Source organism: Coccinella septempunctata, chromosome 6 (assembly GCF_907165205.1).
Source record: "Coccinella septempunctata chromosome 6, icCocSept1.1, whole genome shotgun sequence".
Classification (NCBI taxonomy): Eukaryota; Metazoa; Arthropoda; class Insecta; order Coleoptera; family Coccinellidae; genus Coccinella; species Coccinella septempunctata.
The window spans coordinates 21,302,865-21,310,617 of NC_058194.1; the positions used below are offsets into that span (position 1 = coordinate 21,302,865).

Consider the following 7,753-nt stretch of genomic DNA (forward strand, 5'->3'; position numbering starts at 1 on the left):
ATGACGCCAGATTGCGCTGAAACAGAACACAATTCCTGATGTCTTTTATATCAATATCTCAATTCTTTCAAACTTCACTACTAATAATAATCTGGTAATCTCACTGTTAATGTTACACTTACATACTTTGAATCGCTATATCAGGTTTATCTTTTTTCAGGTCAAATTCTATTTTACAAATAGAATTTTACCACAAAGTTGTAAATGGAAAAAAATAATGAAGAATTCAGATATGTATTCCGTTTATTCGTGCAGTACTTTAAGAGCTTGGTTGATCACTTAGACAACTTAGACAACTTTCTTTTGTCTAAGGTTGATCATCTATCGAGTCGGCAATAAAGAGACCTGAGATATAGGCAATAACCCTCTAGCTAGATCATGCTGATAGTAAATGTCCTACAGGAAGTGGCCTACTGATTGTACTTATTGCCGTTTTTCCGAAATTGTAATTTCATCCATTTTGAGTGGACTATATTTCAAATAATCTTAATAATCTTGTCAAAAGTCATAGACCCTCGTCACATAAACTACTTTCTGGGTTTGAGCTTATAGCTAAAGGCTAATTCTTGAATTCCATCAAAAACTATTCCATTCACAATTAATAACTGGTTCGAAAAGTCATAAAAACAAATGAAGCACTAGTCACATTTTCATTCTGAACATATGAACTCAATAAAAACAAAAAAAATAGGAAGAAGAGGCTAACCAAAAATCTGTGAAATTTTGTTGTTTGAAGCTTCTGCAACAAAAGCTGTTTCAATAAACAAACGTTAAAATGATTATTTTTGCAACATCTTTCAGGAATGACAAAATATTGAAAAAACTTTAAATTCCATTTATTCATGCGTTCCTATTGATTGGATATCCTATGCGTAATATTTGTTCGAATTTTTACTCGATTCCAAGGAAGTTGGACTCAAAAAGATCTACTGATCGTCCTTAATGCGTAGTCGCATCTTAATCTGGGTTACTAGAGCGAGTTTTTTTGCTTGTGCGAAAAAGACTGAGGGTTGAGCTTAAATAATTGACATTTTCATTCCCTAATTCTTAGTCTAAGAAAAACAGTTAATTAGGCGAAACAAACAGCGGGGCGTCACTTTTTTGCGCCAATGCCCAAGTACCCCATCTTGACTCTGAACGAAGTGTGGGCGATGAACTTTTTCTCATAAAATCGGCCCGATCCAGAAGACCGTTCACGAAAATAAGAAAACGTAAACAGCCAAAGATCCAATTAAGATATTTACAATCAATGCCTGACTCAATAAATAACGCTGTTTAGCTTACCGGTAGGGTGGAAGTTCCTCCTGAGGTGTATACAAATCTTCGGAAGACGAACTACAGATGCAATCGCGCTGGTAACTTTTCTAAACACTTATATATTTAGGTCGCACTACTTCATCACACCAATATCCACTTCAAATGATTTAATGCACCTGAATAAATCCGTGAAGCACTCTGAAAATCCTGAAATTCCTCGTCGAAAGTTCGGCGTCGAGTTTATGTTACTGCGGGTGTTCTGGGGTTACTCCGCCGGGGTTTTCGCGGATGAACTGTCACTTCCCTTCACGCTTACATTGGCACAGATAACACGAACTGACTTAAGTCGCGGTTATTGAATTAAATCGACACTCGCGAACTGAAGACAACAGGCTCGCATCCTAGCAAGTACGGGGCCTAGGAGCTCCTTACGTAGCGAGACGGTGTGGGCAACTGGCGGTTCTATAAAATGCAACACTTGGTAGCACCACACTCTGTAAGCTCAAGTTGTGCCAGTCTTACGGCAAGCTCAACGAGCCACCCACGTGTGTCTTTTCGATTTTCATACTCGAAAATGATCGAAATTATCAGATTATCGATGTTTTTGAACCCGCTCCGGTACTTGTGTCCAATCCGGGGCAGAAGGGACGTGACCGGAGTGATAATAACGCGGAATTCGCCGTGGAGTCCGGTCTACTCCGGAGGAACGCTGGATGCTCTGTTTTGGTCTCGAATAAGTTTTTTGATCGGTATTCAGCGTTCGTATTGAGGTTTTCACTTTTCAATGCAATCGGAAAAGTGATTTACACCGATTGAGCCTTGATATGATAAGTAGGATGATGAATAATGAAATAAGTGTACTGTCACGAAAAACATCAATAACGAAATATTCATTTTCGGAATTTCTATCTTGGGTATTCAACTATCGTAGTAGAAATCTTCCTTTTATAATGACCATAACCTGGGCATTTCATCACAAAATAACCTGAAGACAATATACAGGGTGTCTGTAAAGAAATGCTAAGGACTTAGGGAGAAGATTCCTCGATGAAAATAAGCAGGGGTAGTTCCTATAAATTTTTTTCGAAATCGACCTCCTTTTCAAGATATAGCCTTTGGAAGGCGATGACGTGTTGAGAGTTTTCAATTTTTTTACGGGTTCTAAAAATTACTGAGTCATAAAACATAATATGAAGCACTAAGTAGATGTTACTCACACAATTTTTTCAGATCTCACAACTTTATTATAAGGAGTTGAAAATAACAACCCCTTATGATTTTCCTTCAAAAATTGTTTTCGTGGGATAGATTTTCGAAAAATGAAATTCCCTCATGGTTTCCCGATCAATTTTGGAGAAAAAAAGGCTTCTGCAAAATTTCGAAATAGTCGATACTTTTCTCGGAATAAATAAAAACTTACAAGCAGTTTTGATCACTGTTCATTCCATTTCATCGCATAAGTGTTTCATAGAATGATCACCTCCCGCTAAAATACATGCATCAACTCTCTGCCTCATAGACCTTCGTATACTGCTTGTAACTTTTTATTTATTCTGAGAAAAGTATCGACTGTATCGAAATTTTGCAAGAGCCTTTTTTCCTTCAGAATTGAAAGGAAAACCATAAGAGAATTTTATTTTTCGAAAATCTATCCCACGAAATCAATTTTCGAAGGAAAACCATAAGGGGTTGTTATTTTCAACTGTTAATAACAAAGTTTTGAGATCTAAGAAAATTGTGTAACATCTCCTTTGTGCTTCATATTATGTATAGATGTATAACTCAGTGTTTTCCAGAACCCGTAAAAAAAATTAAGAATTGTCAATTCGTCATCGCCTTCCAAAGGCTGTATCTTAAAAGGGAGGTCGATTTCGAAAAAAATTTATAGGAACTATCCCTGCTTATTTTCATCAAGGAATCATCTCCCTAAGTCCTTCGCATTTGTTTACAGACACCCTGTATACTTCTCCACAGAAGTTAAGGAAGTTTAAAAATTTTGTGACCGTCTCAGAAGTACACCAAATGTTCATTTATGAGAAATCAAATATTTACCCTCTTATATCTTAATGGTTTTTCTGTTCTTCCTTCGATAACTTTTTCAGTTTCAGGCAAGCTCTAAAAATTTTTGGATCTATTTTTTAACATTGTTACAATCAACCTTGTTTCAAAATCTGTAGATTCGTTTTGCAATAAAGCCTCGACGTAGACGGATGAAGCCAATTGGGCTTTCAAGTTAGTGAAAGCGTAGGTTCCATGCTCATCCACCTTACACTAATATCGAAAAACGTGACCAGAAGAACCAAAAAGTGGACGCACACCTCCACAACATCGGTCCCTGACTATGTCTCCCCTACCCTTAGAGAGCCTTTGAGTACCTAGTGGTCGAATCAAGCAACAAGCAACAAGCTTCTGGTGTTTTGGTTTCGACTGAAACATCTACATTCTCGACGATTTTTCAAGAGGATTCCACTAAGTCAAAATCATATGCGACTTTGATTGCTATGGGCCAATGAGCAAGTGAATTGGAACGATCAATGTAGGTCTATATTGTTCACAGATCAGTCGAGGTATGGACGGTACAACCAGACAAAGGTGCTACTGTTCGTAGAGGCATTTGTTTCAATGGACGTACAGAATTATTGGTGCTTGTTGTTACCATGAATGCGTAGATTTACGTAGAGAAAATCATTGACAGTATCATTCCTTTCTTTCATGCTGCTATTGGGCCAAATTTCTCATTTTTGACCATAAATCGCCATCCCATCATGAATGGTCGATGAAGCTCTGGAAATTCATGGTATTCGCATTTGGCATTACCTTCTCGGTCGCCAAACCTCAATCCTATTGAACCACAGATTACAGAGTAGAATTGAGTTGCTTTTAAAACGTTTGGTTCGGCTACAAGAGCTTTGGATTCTCATCAACCACCTCCACATACACTTCAAGATCTCATACGAGGTATACCACAACACTGAAGAGAAATTAATCTAATAATTTGATCGAAAGTATGCAAAAGCTTTGTCACGCTGTGGTTGATGTTCGAGAATGTCATACTCTTCACTAGACTTTTGAACTCATTTTGCACTACAGCTACTGAAAATAAATTTCCAACTAGAACTGTGGAGCTTGGAAGAAATGGACAAAATAATGAGTTTGATAACTGGGAAAACATTTAGATTTCTCATAATTAAAGAATTAAATTAATAAAATTAATTAATTGAACTCTTGAAACAGCCTCAAACTATCTGAACTTCCTCAACTTTTGTGAGGTAGTATAATTAGTCATATTTTGTCCTCATATCATCTTTACTTACGTTGAATGCTAACATTGACCAAAACAAAATTCACATCCCCAGCCAGCGTGATGTTGACAATGTGAATTTTTTCTGAAAAGTCAACCATTATCCTCTACTTGCTGACAGTATGCTATTATCGGAAGTAAATGTTACATGTCGTGTTCACATAGTTCTTTTTTCCACTGCTACTATAAATCATCCATTCATCGTCGTTTCAGGATAAATTTAAGGTTTAAGTCGCTTTTATATTGCCTAAATTCAAACTGTTGTGCATTACTTTTAATAATCACTAGGATATAATTTTCTTCCACCTGAGAATTGGAGATTAACAAATAAAGAAAATGCATTCATATTTCCAGTATCAACCAATGCAGAAAATTAGACTCGTCTGTTGAAGATCTTCACATATTTCTTAATAGAAAACTCTTCCAGGGGCGTATGATCGATAACACTGAATGAAACATTTTAAAATATTCGAAAACGTCGAGTCTATTCACGTAATCCTAATTGTATTCAAATTCAATGAGTATGATTTTGTAGTTCAACTCATCTCAGGTATACCAAACCAAACCTATCCTTTTTATCATGAACACAGACAGAATTCCAGAAAACCCAGAAAAATCTTTTCAATGGAAATCAATGCTCAAATGATGGAATGTTCAAGGTCGAATTTCCGTTCTTGTTTTATTATAGTGATTGCTTTTAATTAATTATGCACCGTTGATACCCATCGTTTAAGAAAAGTCATGTTTTGTCGAGAAGTTGATTTACGTTGATAGCCAGAATTCGAAGAAGATTTTATGGGATAAAATTCCACAGCAATATTGGTTCAGTAAAAAAAGGAATTTCTTTTCCAGGAAGCATTATACTATTGGGAACCAGCCAAATTAAAAGCAGATTCAAGGCAGAGTTATTATAAACAAAAAACAAATTGGATATGCGTTTTTAAGACAGCCAATAAAAGCATAACGACCCATTGAGGTATATTAAATACACAAAACTGTGGATTCCGATGCGCTTTTTCAACCAAATGGAAAACATTGCATAATGTCTTGTATCATTATCTAATCTTAGATTCTATTCGATAAAAATAGTAATAGGAAGAAAAAATTGCATATTAGAATTCTTATTTGCTGGTTTCTCTCAGAATGCGTGAATAGTCACACAGAAGTGAATAAACGAACAGGTATCATGATCTCATTATCCCATAAAATAAATCTATATTATGGAGTTGAAACATGACTTTCAAAATGGACACACCGAAATAAATGAACATGTTTTAATTATTCTATTCCATTTTTACTGGTTAAATTGAGAGTTATGGCGAATAAATACCACCAATTGGCTATTAAAGTAAATACTCCATCGATGTAGGTGAGACCCTATTATTGAGATAAAATTTTCGTTTAATGGTCCATCAATAAAACTGCAATAACAGTTCATAATCATTTATATACCGGGTTGTGTTGTCAGGATATCTGCAAAGAAACGTTGCATGCATGAAATTCAGCGAGAAATAATTCACAATCTATTTTAAATGCCATCAGATTTTCTGAAGTTTTCCTGTTGTTTTTGTTATTCAGAAAATCGGATGAAAAACATCAGCACTAGTCATTGTTTTACTGATTGATTTTGTGCTAACATCAAAAATGCCATTGATATGTTATTTAAAAACTGTTGATCATTTATTCTGTTATATTATGGAAGTGCACTTTTTTAGGTGACCTATTTTTTTCGAAATGAATAACGCTACCAACATTTTTGTTGTTATAATATAAATAAATAAAAAAGTTTCTTTCAAAAAAAATTATAGGGTTGGCTTTTTCTAACCCTTACAATTATAGGGGAACACCGCCAAAAAATTTTTGATTACTTTCTCGCTTCCATACAACGTTTGCCCATTTTATGTCTGTCAGTTTTCTGGTTTCTAAGAAAAGAAAATTACCTATCAGGTACCATAGTAGGAAGCTGTATCTAAGCATCTGCTCAAAAAACATTTATATAAGAAAGACCCACACTATTTTTTAACGAGAAATTAGTTCGCAACTATTCATTTACCCCCTGTATACAGGGTGAGCCTTTGACTCGTACAAATATCTTAGCACTAGATTCTCTTGAGGTCAGAAGAAATACTTTTTCAGATATCGATTGAAATTCATTCTGGGGGGATTTTGCATTTCCTGAAACGTTTTAGGGTTTTCACTCCCAATCTCTGGAACAGAAATCAATTAAAAAATTGAATTTACGCAGGAGCAAATCGTTTATTTCAATTTTTTAATTGATTTTTGTTCCAGAGATTGGAAGTGAAAACCCTAAAAAGTTTCAGGAAATACGATGTTCCTTTATAAACTTGAAACAGATTATACGATTCTCACAAAATGAGCTATTAAACCACGACACGTGTTTCGCTATCACAATAGAATCTTCAGGTGGGTTCACCCACACAAGATCATGATATCACCCACGTCTTCCAGTTTTCTCATTATGATTATTACTTACCTATATGAAAATACCAAAAATTTTAAAAACCCTGTGAAATTCGAAAAATTGGGTGATTGGACCAAGTGGAACAATTTTTGAAAGATCCACAGATGTCTAGTGTCAAAGATTAGATAGGATAGGCTAGTTATTCTGAATGTAATTTTATTTTTCCAGGGGTGGTACATTATGAAAACTTAAAATGACTATATATCTTTTTATCAGGGCCGAATCGGAAAAAATGTTATGGGAAAAAAGTGTTCCTTTTGACCTCAAGAATCTACTGTTGAAATATTTGCATGAGTCAAAGACTCGCCCTGTATATTATTAATGGTCATGGATGCTGGCCTTACGTAAGTTGAATATAAATTTACAAATCTTACTTATAATATGAAATCCAATAAGATGGGTAGGTATATAAAACCCTCGATAAAACCTTTGCAGCAATATTATATTCCCTGAAAACACCACTTCAAAAATCATATCATTATTATTATATTCGCAAATTTGCAAACTCAACAATGATATTACAAATTTGTCATTCATTTTCGTTTGATTTTTGCACGCATCAATGTGAGCACACAGTACTCATCTGAATATCCTCAAAAAATATGAAAAATATGAAGAATTTGGGTAAATAATGAAATTTAAAAGAATCTTACACATATGAAAGATATTCCAAGAGCACTAGGCTAGGATTCGTCAATTATAAATAAAAATAC

The 7,753-nt window shown here is 34.9% G+C and overlaps 1 protein-coding gene across 2 annotated transcripts in view; it reads right to left on the reverse strand.

Annotated features, from left to right (window-relative positions):
- LOC123315062 overlaps window positions 1-1,739 on the reverse strand; it is a 137,352-nt gene extending 135,613 nt beyond the window's left edge. For both annotated transcript variants that reach the window (XM_044900618.1, XM_044900617.1), the window contains exon 1: window positions 1,285-1,739. The gene's annotated coding sequence lies outside the window, so the exon portion shown is untranslated. The remainder of the gene's footprint in view (window positions 1-1,284) is intronic.
- Window positions 1,740-7,753: the final 6,014 nt, after the last annotated feature.